Source organism: Pseudopipra pipra, chromosome 1 (genome assembly GCF_036250125.1).
Source record: "Pseudopipra pipra isolate bDixPip1 chromosome 1, bDixPip1.hap1, whole genome shotgun sequence".
Classification (NCBI taxonomy): Eukaryota; Metazoa; Chordata; class Aves; order Passeriformes; family Pipridae; genus Pseudopipra; species Pseudopipra pipra.
The window spans coordinates 33625977-33644935 of record NC_087549.1 but is presented as its reverse complement, the minus strand read 5'-3'; the positions used below and the strand labels follow the sequence as shown (position 1 = coordinate 33644935).

General features: G+C 37.2%; 1 protein-coding gene across 8 annotated transcripts in view; it reads right to left on the bottom strand.

The window, feature by feature from the left end:
- Nucleotides 1-18959, bottom strand: part of NCOA2 (nuclear receptor coactivator 2) — a 185949-nt gene that overhangs the window by 80744 nt on the left and 86246 nt on the right. The window contains exon 1 of one of the 8 annotated variants that reach the window (XM_064651250.1): nt 11347-11687. The exons of the other annotated variants lie outside the window; for them this stretch is intronic. The gene's annotated coding sequence lies outside the window, so the exon portion shown is untranslated. Of the gene's footprint in view, nt 1-11346; nt 11688-18959 lie in introns of those variants that run through there. 8 annotated transcript variants of the gene reach the window in all.

Genomic DNA, 18959 nt, shown 5'->3' with positions numbered 1-18959 from the left:
TTTAAAAAGAAAGCAGCTGTTTTGATATTTTTCCATGAGCTAATTCACATTGAAGAGCTGTGCATACTGCTAGATGAAGATCTCTAGAAGGTTTAGGTACCTCTACAAATTTAATGTGGCCCAAGCAAGGAACTAAACCCAAGTTTTTCAGAAGAAAGTACTTCTGGGCACATACAGTACCAAGGAACCCTAGGAAACTTCCAAGCAACAAGTGAAAAATCTCATGGATTTTGATTGAACTAATAGATGAGTTTTAGACAGAGAAATAAACATCTGCAGGTCAGGAGCAGCTAAACTTGCATATAATGCTTTTTAGGTTCTGCCCTAACTCCCTCCGTACCCAATAATTTATCTGTATCAAAAATTCTTGGTTATTACGGTTTATTTTAAAATGATAATTTAGGAACTTTTAATATTCTTAAGTTCCTGAACCACTCAGATAATTTCTCAGAGCAAAAAATGAAACTCCCAAATTTGAAGTCTGAATTTTTCCAAGAAACATTACAAATCAAAACTAAAGCCACTGCAAGTAGAATGACAAGTCAGAGACTCAAAGTTTTACTCCAGTAAACTTCCCCTTAAGGGAACTACCTTAGATTAGAAAGCAGTATATATCCTGCTCCTCTGATCTTTTTATACATCTCTGCAGGAATTTTCAGAAAGAAGAAAGATAAAGAAATGGAACATTTCAATCCATTTAATGCTTTAGAAGAAATGGAAGCGTTATATCAGCTCTATCATATGTCTTCTGATACAAAAATCAAAAAATGTAGGTAAGGGTTGTTTAGCATGGTACAAACAAAAGGATTAACCAAATTGGGAATCAGTAAAAACAAAACCAGCAGTAATCACTGTTTTTGAGGAGAGAGAGAAAAAATGTTTGAAAACGAAAAAAATAGCATCATGATACGTCAGATACTTTACTAAATCAATTTTATTTTGAAAGAAAATGTCTTACAAAGTTGAATTTGAATGCATGTCTTGCAGAATGAACTCTCATGGAAGACCAGGCACTCCCTTTTTTCATTGTGTAAGTTGTTTGAGAGCTGTACTGCACTCCAAAATACAAACATAATGTCCCACTGCAGAATTAGTATTTTGTCTTCAGTGGTGGTAGCAGATTTTTCTTCTCAATATATATTAAGTTTTTTCTATTTCTCTTAACCAAAAAAAACCAAACACACTTCCCCCCTCCCCCCCCCAAACAAAAAACAAACCAAAAACCAAACCAAAACCCCAAACAAACTAATAAAACTGCAACAATAACTAAGAGCTGAACTTCTAATGCTGACTCAGATGCTACTCAAGCTTCAATTCCACTGGGCATGAATGAGCAAGAGAGCAACGGAAAGATAAATACACTCACTGCAGCATTTTCCTACAAGGAAGGAGATAATTAGAGGAGCAGAATTATTATTACTAAAAATACCTAAAGAACTAATTTTAGTCTCCAACAGATGACCCATTCCAATAGGACATCTCAGGTAACTTAATACTTTCTTTCTCTTTACATTTAGGACCAGAGGTGCATTTTCCTTCTCTCTCCATTTCACTACCATAGGCCTAAGCATTCAAAATACTTGTAGACAAAATCACTGCCTCATTATTCCAACTGTTAAATGTAAATCAAAACCACTGAAAAATTAAATTTAAAAACTCTAGGATAGTATACATTAGTAATTACATTCACTGACACCTAACCAGTTTTTACCAGATGTTGGGACACTGAAACAACAGAGCCTGAAACATGCTTAAATTCTTTTTTTTTTTTTTTGTTATCAGTAATAAAACAATAGTCTCTGCTCTTGTGACGGAACATCCTCCTTTACATCCTCCACCAGCAACTGCTCAAAGCTGAAGTACACAGAGCGACTTAACCTAATTATAAAGCAATAGTAAACATTCATCTTTCAAAAGAGAAAGAAGAAGAGAGGCCCCTGAAGTGGGAGAGGAGAAAATATTCAGCACAAATATCACACACAAATTGTGTGAATTTGTAACATCTCTTCTACTCCTCAAACACCATGAAGGAACATGGCATGCAGAGTAAGCCTCCCAACACTGATTCTTAGCATCAGTGAATTGAGCTAATCATCCAGAGTCACTGTAGAAGAAGATAATGTGCATTTTATCTCTTATCAGAGCAGGCCATCTTCCAAACAAGGCCTTTTAAACTGTCAGATTTATTATAAGCCTAACAAATGCAGTTAAAGAATAAATGAGGATTACACCTTCAAAGCTGCTATTTCAACCTGAAAAGTAGCAAACAAAAGGTAAAGTACCACAGAGTGGACAATCAGGTAGCAGTACTATACTGCCATGTTTCCATCCCATCAATACATACAAGCAGTGTATATACAACTGATACATACAGAAACAGTTTATTAAAGTCAGTGTTTTATTGAGTAACAAACACAAAAAATACTGTTTACTGACCAAAAATATTATCAGCCAGTGAAAAGTTTGGCAAAAATTTTCTCTCTCTCATTTAAAAAATAAAAACAGCTCATACTTCTGTGGTTAATTGTTTACTCAAACATACAGCCATTATAGTTACCCCTTTTTTCCTGTGAGGTTGTCATGACTAAAAACCTTTCTTGTCTCGGTTTCAGAAGTATAAATGTACTCCACATAGCATTAATTCTGGTAGAAGCCAGAGGAAAGTTGGAAGTGACACGCAAATTCTGATTCTTCACATTTTTTCCTGCTTATGAATTCTTTTTTCACTGGCTCCATTTCAGAATCAGAAAATATTTAATATTGGTACATACTGCAATCTTCAACTCTTTTGAAGAAGGCAATACTTGCCATCCACTTTCCCAGGCCTCCAAAGGAAATTGCTGTCAGAGGCGGAATAAGATACTAGATCAGAGGAAGGGTTGCTTTAACTCCCAGCTCTTTTCATTGTAGCACCTGTCAGAATCCCAATCAGTGAGCTGAGCCCGCCTGCCCCACACCACACTGGGCTTGGAAAAGCACAGCCATTTCGCACACAAACTTGCTCTTGCACAGGTATTTTGACAAATCGAGAGAGATGTGAATAAATGTTTGGAAATTAATAAAGAAATAAGAGGTAAAAATCACAAGAAATAGAAGGAGTAGGGGAAGAAAGACTGCATTATCTGGTAAAATTAAATTTAAGCAAGAGATCCACTGCTAAAAAGTTTGACAGAAAAGAAAGTTAATGATAAATTAACTCTGATAAATAAATCCTCCTGAATCCCTGGTATACGTAAGCCACATGTTCTACAACCAACTTACTGTATGGGTCCATCACCAAACACCTGGAATTGGGATATACTCCAAACAAAACAATGCGAGTAAGACAAATCTTGGTTGGTGATGATAATCTGATATTAAAAACATAAACTAATTTAGTTAAGGGTATGCTTTTCTCTTGAAACAGCACTACCACTTTCACTAAAGATGAAACTGTCCAAAATCTTTACCACCCTACAACAGTCACAGAGTATAAAGCAAAAAGAGAAAACAGAGTTTCTACAAAGAAGGTGGTAGCAGCAGGATGAAAAACTCTAGTCACCTTTAAAGGACTTGTACTAAAATCTGACACACACCTGTAGCCTTTTTTTATCTCAAAACAGCACTTCTTACTTAGACAATACAATTTTATTTGAAAGAGCCTATTACAGGTAACATTAAACCAAAATTTACAGTAATATTTACTAAACTTTATTTTATTCTTCAACTCTACAAACTAGAACTAAGAAAAGGAACATAATTTACTTGCAAATGCCACTGAGCCCATGTATCGAAGAACTGAAAACTGGCTCCAACACCTACTACTCACATTTTTGCTCAGTCTACAAAATCCGTAACAGACTCAAAACAAATGTTTGAGCTGAAGGCTCCTTCCTCAGTCTTTTCCCTTACTCCTGTGTAATGGCTTTAGAGTGGTGTATTAGACAGTAAGAAGACGACATATTCCATTTGCAACCTGAAAGCCAATAATGCTCATGAATTTTTTACCTGACAGACACTTCAAGATGCCACTGGGAAGATTGTCTAATAAACACATTAGGCTGCAAATGGGCGGCAGCAGCTCTTTAACACATGCTGTAACACTCAAATAAATGGCTAACATTAATGTTCAGTGTTACAGACTGGTATTTTATATGACTTTCTGTAAAATCCACCCACATCTTGAAGGAGAAAGACGTTTTTCTCAGCTACTCAAACCCACAGCTTTGAGAAACCCCCAGTTCTGCCTGAGACTGCCAAAACCCCTCCAGACTGACCCCAGAACTGTAAGATGGCTCCTACCTTCTGTATTCCCATAGGCTAAGGCTCTTAACAGAGCCACTCACTCAGCTGCTTACGGATTAGGTTACGTCAGCACCTCTAATATGCCCAGGAATAGCAAAACCAGGCTTTAATGAAACAACAGCAAAAAAATATCAGAAGAAGAAAGTACCTCCCCCCATAACATATAACCTGTTTGCTGAATTTCTGCTTTTAAAGAGGAAAAGATATGTTTGCACCTAAACTTCATGACTCTGTATTGCAATTCCACGTCTGGGATTCTATCTCCCTAGTTATCAACAACTGTTTGTGATTCTTAATATTCAAGGACAAAAGAAATGCAGCTTAATACCACTAAAGCTTTCCTTAAAACACCAGATAAAAACAAAAATACAATGCTGGAATATGTATATATATATTTGTATATATGCCAGTCATTCTTACATCCTTTTGTTTGCATTAGGTGGGTAACTAAGTTTAAAAAATAAAACAAACCCAACCAACCAAACAAAACCTCAACCCCTTATTCTAAACCCATTTAGCCTTCAATGATGTATTTAATAAGTATTAAACTATGGTTGCAAAAAATATGAAGCCTCAAAGCATTTTCACTGGAAAAGGAATCCAAATTCCCACGTAAGATGTTTATTTAATCTATATTTTTTCTTACAGTTCACAATTATTAACAACTTATGAGACTGATTTCAAAGCCTAGTATTTCAAATCTACTGTGATATAAAATAAAACTTTGTGAATAGCTCAGCTGATAAATGAAGCAAACCTAACAACACAGAAAAGGATAATATTATAGAAAACTTTGTATTTAAACAGCTGATGGTACTTCTGAAACAGTGAGTTAAGCATGTTAACTGCCCCTGAGTCCTCTCTGCTAATCTCAGTTTCAAAACTGGTATTTGTCAACTTTAATTCCCACACCAACTTGCTTTCCCAGAAATCACCAAAAAGCAAGGGGAAAACCAGACTTAAGAGAGTGGAAGAATGGAACAACTCCTCTCACAAGCATAAGGCACTGTGGAAAAACTCACATCCAGGAACATTTTCTAATCTCATAACTGACACAAATGTATATATTTATTTACAATACGAATAAGCTTATATAGTTTGGTGTGATTTTCAAGATGCCTATCTTAGCAATGAGAAAAATATGACAGATCACATAAACAAAGGCATTTACACATCTCTGTGGTGTGGGCAGGCCTACATTGGAATTTCACTCCAGCTAACTGCCTGTCAAACACCAGTCTGTTTACTTCAGATAAAACATGTTCCATTAATAAAAAGCTCAGGAAACTGCATTGTGTATCAGTAAAAAGTGGAGGGCAAGCCAGAGAGAACAGTGTGTTTCCACATCAGGTGTATACAGGACCCATACACAGAGATATTAAACCTATCATACTTGAATTTGAGCTCCATGACTTATTAATCTGAGTTTCAATGACTTCATACAGCTAGAGAGGTGTTGGTCCTCCTGGTCACTAGGATCAACCTAGGATGTCTACATGCTCAGGTGCAGTGTGACAACCCAAGCTTGCACTGAAGCCTCAGCAAGAGATGCTTATGTCGCATGCCACGTTTCCTATCTCTAACCTGGCCATCAAAACAATGTTCCTTCAGTCCCAGAGTAGATACTACTTACTGAAATTTTTGCTGTACTTCAGGAAGTCCAACTCTATGTATCTTCTCTGGTGCCCAATCAAAAATTGAACTCATGTTTCCAATTTTCACATACCTGAGGCACCAATATGGTCTATTTTAACTTTCTACTCAGCCACTAGAAAGTATGTTGAAACTTCAGGCCATTCTTTCAAATGCCAAGCACTGAATTAAAACTGATTTGCAGAAAACGTACCTAAACATCATCTATAACATTTCTACACATCTTCATATTGCTATCATGGCAAATAAATAACCCACTGCACACATATGTACAAGATACATACTCCACACTTCCTTCTAAACTAATGAGATGCTCTCATAACAATGCATTTCGTTTAATAGCATAAAATAACAAACTTTCAATTTAAGAATCAAGAATTCAAGCTGCTTTTTTCCAGAAGGTTGCAAGTTAACAATAGTCTAAAGTCAAACATACCTATATTCAAGTTAAACAAATGCTAGTACTCAGCTCCACAAATGGCCTAGGTCATAGTAACTTTAACAGCTGAGGTGAATTGGACTTCACTTTGATGTACTCTCTCAGTCAGGGATGTAGCTGGTTCCCTCAGCAGATCTGGAATGCTGTGCCACTTTCTGAAATTGTATACCAAAATCATTCTGCTGAGTATGGTGCTCAGTACAGCTTACCTGCCCTCTGAAGTGCATTTAGAGCATCTGCCCTGGAAAACTCAACATCCTCCTCAGCCTGCAGTGGCTTGCCTCAGCCCTGGTCCCAGAGGGTGCCTAGTGGCAAGACATGTTTCTGGGTGTTATGGGAGAGACCAGACAGAGTTTGGCCTCTATTCCCATTTTGTATTTGTATGAGCAGGTGGATCCCCTCAGCAGGTGCTTCCTGCTGATACTGGAACGCATGCCATTATCACCCATTTATCCTGGAGGAGCAATGTAAGAGTTGGGAAGTAGAAAAAAATTTATTACATTTTTCTTATTAAAGTTGGAAGAGCAATGTGCTTTTTGAGAGCTATATCATGAAAGATTATACTTGTATCACCTCCCAACATACAGAATTACAACTTTATACTTAAAACAAATGTATGTTAGATGGATGATAAACTCTGGGCAAAGCCATTGAGAGTTCTAACTACACACATTGTTACTAAGCAAAAAACCCAAAACTAATAAATTATGTCAGAGCCACATATGAGTGTATTGCAAATATTTATGAAGTATGATTAACTTGATGTTCTTAATATATCCATAAGTTTAAAAACTGACCTGTGAAGATGAATAACAATTACTAATGACTTCAAATTTTATGTCCATCTTAACTTTATTTCCTTTAGTAAAATTATCGCAATCAGCAATAACAAAAGAAGATGAAAGTTTAACTGCCATTTTAAGGCATTTAAAAGGAAAATACAACCTATAAAAATGCTGTTGCTTTACTTAGTCAACTGCCAAGGAATAACAAGCTTTGTACCCACCCACCCACACACACATATATATATATATATATATATACATACACACATATGGATACAAACTGTGACCAAATAAAACTTACATAGGGATGCCTATATGAGTCAAATGAAAGAGATATTTAGTTAGTGACTAGTCTGTCATGGAAGCTAATAGCAGATGTCTTGGAAAAAGGTACAAGGCAGCTGTAAATGATCCTTCCCCCAATATCTCCTCGCTTTACCTCTGACAAGCAGTGGTACAAGCTTAGCTGCATTGTTGCTGTGCCTCCTCCCTCTGATCCTATATGCAATGGTGCCTAATTCCTTCTTAAATCCATATATACCTTTGGTCTCTACAACGCTTACAGGCAACACCCTATAAGCTTTAATACAGCTCCCTATAAGCTCCCCACAATAGAAACGACTAAAAAAATTGAGCAGTTCTAAGGGGATGTTATGACTCAACTGAAATAAATCACAATTTTATCACTGACTTCACTGAAGCTTCGATTTTCCTCCTAGTCTACTAAAAGAAGATGTCAAACTGCTATTTGTCTCTTTTGTAAGACATATATCACCCCATGGGCCTGAAAAAACTGTGCTTGTATCCTGCAGCCCAAGGAAAACAAGACAACTCTACTATTAAAGCTGAATGTTCATCATGAGACATTTTATTATTTTTGTAAAAATAAACTGAAATTAATTTTTTGTTAACAATGAAATCATTCACGGTAAAGAAGAATCACAAGTGCTAAGAAAGAATTAGTGTCTATTCCAAGTATTTTGAATTTTGGATTTAATGGAATATAATTACTAAAGAGACGAACAGCAACTACATTCATACACTGAGTTGACCAGAAGCCTGCAATACACTGTCTCAAAATAAAAGATAACACACACTTAAAACTACTTAGACTGAACAGCTGGAAAAACTTCAGGAAAAGGATCAGAAATAATTTTATTCCATTAAGTTTTAGCAGAAGTTTCTTCACGAGACTCTTGTGATAGATGGTTGTTTAATCACAACAGCCTATGCTATCAGGAATGGAAAATCAGAGCAGTACAGTATACTGATGAAGTTTGTCTGGGGACAGTGTGCATAGGAGAAAATTAAATGGGAACAGCAAAGAGGAGAGTCAGGTACAACACACACTGCAAATTAAATGAATTTATCATTTTCATTATCATTTGAGTTGATTCTTCAATTAGATTTTCATAAAATTCCTGCACTGTTCCTTACGCTCTACGCTGTATCTTCACAACCCAGTCAGCCTTTCCAAAACCTCACTGTCCAGCTTCAGCTGCCAGGAAAACTACCTGCAGGGATAAGCCAGGCACCCAGGTACTGAAAACAGCCCACTTCTGAAAGACACAGGCTTTCACATCTTACACCTCAACTTCAGAGAACTAAAGCTTTACCTGCTAATAATAATTTTTAGTCCAATTCAGGCATCCTTCTAGGTCTGCCACAGTGAACGTGAGCAGTAAGAGAAGCTAAGGAGGAATGTAGGCAATAAGATGACTCCATCAGGATTTCCTCAGAGGTACAGTGATTATCAACTTACAAACACCCTTCTCATTTACTCAGCTCTAACAGCTTGGCTTGTAGACCCAGTCCTCAGCCTTTAACTCAGTTTTCTTATTACAATTATGGTGCTATTATATGGTAAATGTGCTAACAAATTTATTCCACTTATTAAAATAGATTCTGAGAATCAAGGTTGTTTTCATACTTTTTATTCTTTTCCATTACTAGACTAAATAAATAAATTAAATGACACTACAAAACCTAATCAGCCAGTTGACTTCTTAATAATATTTATTATTAAATATCATTCTAAGAACTCTGGAGTGAAATGAAATGTTTCAAAGTACACCTCTAGTTCAGACTTTCCCCTGCAGGTTTTTTTCTTAAAATACAGTATATTTTGCAATGCAGTGACACCTTCCCTCCTTCCTTGCGCAAGAAATTTCCCTTAGAGAGATGACAACAAGAAAGGGGAAAAAAAGAGAGCAGCAGTTTTTGAACATTACCAGTGTAACCTTGTTGACTACAGAAGCTTGTTGACTAAAGAATTTTGAAAAGAGAGCAAACAAAATTACTCTGGTCAAAGATAGTGCTTCAAGTTTTACATATGCTGTAAAAGCATATGTAAAAGCCTTTACATACCATACTTATGTAAAAAAATGCTTATGAAAGAGAACACCACAACTTGAGCCTTTTGAGAACATGGAGTCACCTGAAGAACACAGACTAAACAAAAGGTTGATTTTATTCAAATTTCCCCCCTTAATATGTCCTAAAAGGCATCGGGCAAATCAAAAATACTGTACAAGCAGCTAACATCTATTTTTCTACAAAACATAGGTGCCAGCATTTCAGTAAGCACTACTTGGCCCCCACTATCTTGTTAGATCTTCTGTAATGAAATAAAGGAAGAAAACACAAAAAGCAGAGAGGAAGTTTCATTGTTCTTGTGGCTTCGACATTTGGTGCCGTGAACGTGACAGGCTCTCAAGCCTCTACTCAACAGCACCCCTGCCCCAGGCCTCTGTACCAAAATGTTGGTATACTGAAATTAAAATAATCAAACCGAGACAAAAGAGAACAAGCAAATAAATAGTGCTAACTTGTTTACATTTCTGGCTCTGCCTTCGCAGTATGAAATAAAGTCTCTTCAAACACAAACTACATTAATTTGAAAAACAATAATATTTTCCTTTCTCCCTCCTATCTCAAAGTAGCACGAGTTTTTCGAAGTCCTAAATAAAATAAACTAAGGCATTTCCTGTATGTATTTAGTTAATTATTAAACGGATTCTAAGCATGATAGTCACCACTACTATTTCAATATGAATCCAGGAAAATACACTTCTAGCAAACTGCTAGTGCACTGCAGTAATGACTGATTATATGCATCTCCTCAATCCTGCCCTTAACTCTGAAGGCAAAATTCTAAAGAAGTAATAATCAGCACTCCTAAAGAAATCCAAACACTTAACTTTATCTTTTTTTTTTTTTTTTTTTTTTTTTCTTTGTGGTCCAGGATTAGTGTTATTGCTGTGAGCTAAAGAGCAATGCTGGGCTTAATGCTGTGTACAACAGGAAAGTAAAGTCAACAAGCCTGCAATAAGTTCCCAAGCAGGAGAGATAGCATACTGTATTCACTTTACTATGAGTAACTACCTATAACCATTTTTAGGGGATATTATTAGTTAATTAATCTGCAATATTAAATGCTGTCCTCCCAAGGTTAAAAGAAAGGTAAATACTGCCAAGATATTTAATGACATCAGCATGAATAACCATGAGATAAATATGAGGTCTGAAGATTAACCGAATGTCATTCTGTTTACAGGATCATGTACTTGTAAAGAAAACTATTAAGATTAGAGAATAGAGAAAGTTATATAAGAGCTACCAATATTTCCGTGTGTTTTGCCTACTCAAGCTCTTGGTCAGAAAGAGAAAGCTTTATTCCAAAAATGTCTCGGTACTCTGTACTTTTTCATGTGCATAGAAATTACTGAATATTGAATAGTAATTACTTCAATGAAAAAGACACTCTCAGGCTCCACCTCCTCTTGACAGTGGGAAAATACAGATGGGTTTGTGTATTATTCTGAATGCCAGAAAACTTGCTTACAAAAATATTTCCTGTGCACTGACTAAGATATATTTAGCCTCATAAACCCATAAAACTGTCACAGGCAACCACGAGTACACCTGTAGCCATTAAAATGGGGGGAAACAACAGAAAATGGAGAATAAAATTCACATTATTTCTTTGCATTTGTTATTTAGAAACATTATCTTTAAACTCTCTTACTCAAACAGAAATCAGCTCTTCCTCCCAATCCCCCAAACCAACATCCCCCTTGCCCCCTACACCCCCAACATCCAGACACCTATGATGCACACACGGGAGCACACACACATGCAAAAAGAAAGCATTAACAATGAAGTCACGGCACTTCAGAAACACACCTTGTCGTCTTCCAGCCTTTGCAGTTGAAGGCAGATCTTACTAGTTTTTCTGCGTCTTCAGATCAAGATGTAGATAAATCCCCCATCCATTACGCTGGCTTTTTATTAAAAACGGGAGGGGGGGGGAAGATACAATTACCAGTAAATTTACAGCCTTAAAAATATCAGCTCTCCATTATCCCAAACCAGTGTTATGTCTTGATGTAAACCAAAGCACATGCTGAGTGAGGACGTGCGCACACAGCAGCTTATCATCTCTGTCATCTGCTTCTAATGACAGCTGACAAACTGGCCACGCTAATCCTTCCCTAACTGCTGATCAGAGAGATCCCCCTTTGACAATCCAGCATGGTGGAGTACTCGAAAATTCCTCCTGCTTCTGTTCTGTTGCTGCTCTAAAAAGCAGTTTCCTTTTCATTGAGATAATAGCCTTTTCTGCAGTCACGTGGCGCCCGGGCTACATTAGCAGAGCTTGATGATAACAGAGTAACTCCCCTCCCTCCCTTCTGCTGATGTTAAGGGTATGACTCCCGGAGAAACCCAAACCTGGCGCACTTGAAATCGTTTTGCATCTTCTTCTACCAAAAAGCAAATTGTGCTGTTGGTGGAGAAGAGGCATAGATGGGCTCTCTCTACTTCTTGCACCAAAACCAATTAGCGAATACATTTTTAGGCGGTGCCTTTGTTGGGGCACACACACTGGTCATAGACGTGTCATATGAGACTAAACTGAATATTAAGCATGCTTAATACTGAGTATCTGGCATGTTAAAATTATTCTTTTCACCCTAGAGTACTTTAATTTTTTGCCTGTAATTTTACTTCTACTATAATAAATACTCTTCTCTCAGCAACACCCTAGGGTTCAACTCCTCCCAGCACCCAACTCTCCCCCAAATGCAAAAAAGCACAAATAATAAATGATTCACACTACAAACTCCAGTATCAGTGTTTCTCTCTTTTTTTTCCTCCTTTTTTTTTAAATGACATTATTTATCTTACTTTAACTCAGTACTATGACAAACATCTTAAGCATTTCTAAAATACACTGCCCAGTGGGGAAACCTACCTAAGATTCAGCTTCAGAGTTTTCTCCTGAATGTCAAGTCCCAGGAAGGTCTGCACCTCAGCATTTAGGTTTCCTGCTTGTAAAAGGCAAAGTACACATACAACCACAACTGCTCTCTCCTGCCTTCACTGAAGCAGTTCTCAGATTCAAAGAACAAGCCTTTCCTTTTCTGCACTAGCACACCATTTCCCTGTTACCTTAGCACACAGCATTAAGATATCCAATTTATTCCCCCCAGCTCTGCCCGCCTCTGATAGCACTGGGCAGTGCAGGTGGGCACAGATCAGTGCAGCCTTACCCAGAATCCCATCGCTGGGATTCGCAAACTGTTTAAGCAAGCCGTGGATGAAGCACCTTTAAGTAATTGTCAAGCCCACAGAACAACTTTTGCAGCTTTGTACCTGCTCCTTTCCAATGTGATCAAGAAACAGAATTATCTCCTTTTCTCCTTCTATTTCCATCTTTTCCCATTACACCACATCATTCCTCTTTAAGACAACACTGATCATAAACTTATAGTTTCTCCAGAAACTGAAAAGATTTGTGTAAAGACTGTGGTTGCACTTACAGGAAAATAAAATGGAAATCATGAGGAAATAGTGACTATCCTGTACACACCATCTTTGCCAACGCTGCCCTGTCACCCTTTCTGTTTACACCACTCCCCAAGGACAGCTCTACTCAGGAAAGCAGCCCTGCCCAAGGCTCTGGGGAAACCCTGCTTCAATGCTACCATCAAAGCTGAGGCACAATGTTTCTGCAGCAGAGAAGCTCCAAGTGGAATGGGGCCCCCTTCTGCAGCAGCATGAATCCTCTTTTCTGCTCTGCCCTTTTCCATGCTTTAGAGAAAATCTATGAGAAGGATCCTCAGTCCAGGAGAAAATAATCTGGTTCCAGAAGGAGACTATATTCAGCAGAAAAACATATACACACTAAATTGACATGGTTTATTTTTCCCGGTCTTTTTTGTGAATGTCCTTCCATCTCAAAGCAGTGCATTATACAGGGTAAGCAGAATGAACACCATTTGGAGCTACACATAACTAAGCCCAATAGAACAAGATCTGCTTTGAGATCTTAACTTTCTTTTATGTCACTTGCATTTTTCATATGAATTCCTTAGCTGAAGAAGATGCACCAAGCATGCTGGTGAAATTGGAAAACGATACAAATGCCACAAAAACTTAAGATTACAGAGAGCATCTCCGATATTCAAGAAAATATATTAACAGACAAGCACCAGAAGAAAAAGGAGCTTTCACAAGGACACACACACACAAAACACTTCACTTGTGTTCACTTACCAATCTAAGGAAAACATAAAAAATGGGAGCATCCCACTCAGGTATCGTAACTAGAACTGTACTGCTAATATTTACAGGAATCATTAAATGATAAATTCAAAGTCAAAACAATATGGTGAGCACAAACACAATAATTACAGTGTTAAGGAAAGAATTATGTGTAAATAAGAAGGAGGTAACAGAAAAGAGTCATCATAGCTATGAAATAGGAGTTGAAGGCTGAAAAAGGAGCAAAAGTACACAGATGTTGTTAAAAGGATTGCTTAGTGAAGAACAGTGTACAGATAAAGCTAAGGGAAAAGAGGGACTATCCCACTGCAGTGTAGAGACTGATTCTAGACAAAAAGGTAAAGAAGAACAGAGTGAAAAATTATTCCTGATGGAAAACACTGCTCTGAATGTAAATAAGAGAATATGCAACAGCAAAGAAGGAAAGGCTCTTTGGTTTTATCAGGCTGAAAATACATGCTTCCAATGGAAATGACAGAGTTGTTGTTTCCTTTCAAATAGTTTCATAGGAATCATACACATAATTTGGGGATGAGCAGGTGACCTTCAAAACTAATTCTGGCACTACAGATTTTTTCATGTTAGAATAAGACACAGATTTAAGCAGCAGAAGAGGTTCATCTAAGTTTTCTCTAAGAAGTATATTTCATTAATTTCTTTTTTTTTTTTGCCCAGCCACAGGTGGCATTACAGTAGACACAGGGAAGCTACACCTTCACTAAAACATTTACAATTTATATTCTAACATGATCAAATAATTAAAATTGATAAACAGAACACTGCTTTCATTGCATGCATTTCAGAGTTTTCTTACATTTGTGTTTTCTCTTTCTTTCTTTCTTTTTCTTGAGAAAGAATGAATCGGGCAGAGACAGGACATACCACAGCACGATCTGGTGTTGTTTGCTCTTCTTCTAACAAACCCATATCTGAGCCAAGGACTAGCAAAACGATCTCAAAACACCTTTTTAATCTTTTTAATCCCAGAACATGATTTCTCTCACCCCCTATACCATATTCAGGAGGACCCAATTCCACCCTCATAATCCCTTCAATCCTCTCAGTTTGGAGCACCCAAAGGGGTACCCTAATTGACAGCCATAGTGGCAGCCCTCGTTTGCATGGCAAAATAGCAAGACACTTCAAACTGTGTTTGAAAGATTACAAAGCTGACTCACTAGGCTTTATTCAAGACAAGAGGCCACTGACTTTTAGGAAAGCTGACTAGGCAGCATTAAGTACTCTTTGTGAGAAAGACTGGAAGGGCAAAGCCCACACCAGCACAGAGAACAACAACCAGAAACTATTAGGACTGGCTGCCAAAATGCACAATAAGGATATTGCTGCTCAGGTTAAGAACAAAGACAGTACAGTGATTTATATGTTATATTTCAATAAATGTAGCAGAAAACATATGGTTCTCAAATATTAGTTTTTGGGACTTTTTAAATTCCTCTATCTGAACACTAACAAAAACACTGGGGTTTTCATGTCAAAACTGGAAACCTGTTGACGCATGTGGCAATGACATCAACCTTTTATCAGTTTAGGAACTCCTAATTCATCAGTACTTGAAAACTAGGATTTTTTCCTTTTACTGGCTGAGGAAAAATAAATAGGATAATGTAGATAAATCTAGTTTTTCTGACCTTTGCATCTCCTCTCGAGGGGCACAGGAATCATATCAAATGTACTTCCACCGGTATTTGCAGCGTTTGGCATTTCTCACAGTCAGTCTCTGTATTAGCAGTACATTACCTACAGTGCTAAATACCTTTTGACTTCTGTCCATACGAGGGCAATGAAAAGACACTCCTTCCTCTCTGAACCTTTCAGATATTAGTGTCCACTTCTCTTCGTAGTATGGAAATGTCCACGTTTCTTGAAGACAGCTCACCAAGGCTCTCATAACTTCATAAGCGTGCACTCAGTCATGCACTCAGAGCATTCTGTGTGCAAGTTTCTGCAATACCTGACTGGATAATTCAATACTGAGGTGTGTGCTATATATAGCAATTAAGTTCTGTATGGGCATGTCCACTGACAATTGTGTTCTCTTTTTTTTTTAAAGACAAGTTTGATGATTATGGTCAACGGAGATTTTTGAGTAATGGTTGAAGAGGTTTTCTTGTTTGGTGTTTTGGGTTTTTATTGGGGGGGGTTGTTTGTTTTTGGTTGTTTGTTTTTAATCTCTACTGCTGCACTCCTTTGCCTTTCATTAAGAAGGGATACAAGATAAGAAAAAGGGGTTCTTTCATTGCAATCTGGAAATGGTCAGCTCCTGGCTCAGGTCTTTCTCTTCCTGGAACCTAAAAAAGGGTAATGTTCCCTGCTCAGAGCCTCTGGTGCAGGGTGCTTGCTGGTGCTCTCTAGGGACTATACACAGAGAGATGCTCTCTGGTGGAAATGGGCCTTAACCCACAGAGAGACAAGTTCAAGACAGTGAGTTGCTTCCCTCCATGCTGACGGACCATGAGAGGAACTCAGTGCAGGAAGTTGAGCAAGCAGAGAAAACCAGAACCAAACTGAAAATACTACGGCATTGAAAATAAATGTTGTATTAACACAATACATTACATAAGTATAATAACATTGAGTGCTACCATGCGTTTTTAATAGAATGTAGCTAAATTATGAAGAATCCAGGATTTTTAAAAAATAAATTACTTTCAGTTCTATTGAATGTGCCTTCCAGTGAATATATTTTTAAAATCAGCTCAAACTCATTATTTTACCTCAACTCAGAACAGAAATACTCATACGGGAAAAGACTTCTAATAATAAAAGGTTCCTGAAATGTGTGGACCAACAGCTGGCAAGATTCAATGGCTGAGATTTGAATTAGACAAGAGTTTAAACTAGACAAAAGTTAGACAAGAAATTGTTTATTATTAATAGAAGAACAAAATCACACTCATTCATCCAAGGATAAGATAGGTTTTCTTTCATGTAGTTTTATCTATAAATAAAATATTTCTAAACAACACCATGACTCAATTGAGGGAGAGGATTAAAGAAATAATTTGGTAGATTCAAGGTTTCTGATAACCAGGCAGGGCGACACTGTGTAATGCCCCATCTGGCTGTAACAGCAACACTGTGTGAACTCAGGAAGATTTGATAATTTGCCTATTGTTTTCCTTGAAACAAAGTTGCAGATGTGTTTAGTGCAAATGGGACCTCTAGTATCCACCTTTAATTCAGGATATAGCAAATCACTCTGGCATACCTGGTGATGAATATGAGGGTCTCTGCACCTAGACCTCGTTTTGAAGAGAAAGGTAACATTTCCTAGGAAGTCATAAAAATCTCATGTCTTGTCAATGTTCAGCAGTTGTCTTCTAATTGCTAGTGGCTTGCAGACATTGTCTTGCATTTGAAAAGCTGGTTCCCACCAGCAGCAAGGAGGAAATACACAAGAGACTGTATCTTGCAGATCCTGAAATTCTGGGCTTTCAGAGCCTGCCAAAAGACCTCACTGAAGACAGGAAATGCTACTGATTACAACTAGCATCACATGTGAGAAACTGGAACACAGAGACAGTTGCTCTTTAAAAATTTGAGAATAAACAATAAACTAATTTAAGGTTGCATCATCCACTCAAATCTGAAAAGCACCTGAAGCAGCATTAAGTCAGTGCAAATGCTGACTGGTAAATGGCAATGAACAGCAAATACTAAGTACTGACCTCTGGCCTTAACCATTCACAATGTGCTACACATGGTCATGTTCCAAATTTTGTTCTTATGAAACACCCAAATATCAATGGATGACCTGAGGTACAGAGGAGAAACTGAAGAAAGTCAGGTTTTCTATTAGGAGTTTTCAAGTGGTAGTTTCTATCAGTATTAGACAGAACCGTGAAAAAAGCCCTGTTTAACTGAGCCCAAGCATAAGTACTCCTGCAAAGGCTGTCAGTGTTTGATGAGAAAACCAAAAGCCAGAGACTGCAGCCTATCAAGTAAAACAAAAAGTGAAAGGAAAAGTAGAAGCCATTGGAATTAATTTGGAATTTGTTTTGCAATAAAACAATTACATGCTCTGCTATGAAATAAAAATCAGCTTTAGGACAATTGGTCTGTGCTCCTTTTTATAATGATGTAGCTGTGACAAAATTGGGATTTAACTGAAGTATTCCAAAAATTCAACAACTTCAAATTTCACTTGTGAGAATAAAACAGGGGAAAAACTCCTTTGTGATAATTCAACAGCAATTACTGAATGTATGCTATTAAGGAATATTTAACATAATGACAGTGTTCAACAGAAACCAGACTTGCTCACTTCTCATCAGACAAAAGTGCAGGTTTGCTACAAGTGGCAGTAATAACAAATGGCAGCCATAAAACATGAAAGACAATACTAATTTCATTTAAATAAACAATAAATTTCAGGTATGCAGGCAAATATTGCAGTAGAAACAAGACATCACATTCTGACAGAGACCTAATTCTGAGCAGAACCGCTACATAATCTCAAATAAGCCCCAGCGTGGTTAGTGTTGAATATTTAAGTCTATGATAAGACAAAACATGTCAGGACTTGGGTCTACTGCTAACCCTTAAAAAGTTCAACACACTGAATTCCAAAATGGAGATCTATTTTACAACTTCAGTTTGTTCTAGTTTTTTCCTAAAATGAACTGCAAAGTAGGTGCATATGTATGAATGAAGGGAAAAGTTCAGAAACAGAATACAGCTCAATCATTTTAATGTGAAATACATAGAACATAGAGCAAATCCTGTCCCATCCTGAGAACTCCTACACACATTTATTGATGCTATGCTGTACATCAATATGAAAAAGTCAGACACAATCTTTGAAAACAGATGACAGACACATTAGAACTGCTACCAACTGCAAATAGTAGGTCTGACAGGTCTTCCCTTAATGTAAAAATGACCCACACCATGTTTGCAAACTTTAGATTTTCCACAAAAGCCATCTCGAAAATATTACTTTAATCTAACAAAAATATCAACAATATGAGTAGTGCTTTTCGTTTTCTTAAAGACTGCACTTGAGCATGTTATACTGAAGCGCAAGAAGATACAAGGTCAGTTAAATGGGGAGAAAAGTCAAGTTTGGAAGAATATATGGCTATTTCATTCCTTTTCTTTCGGCAAAGAGATTCCCATCTTTATCTTTCAAAAACATGGCTGTCACAACTCTCATCTTGAAACAGTAGTACTTGACAGTTCACAGAACTATTTCTTAAAACCATTAGCAA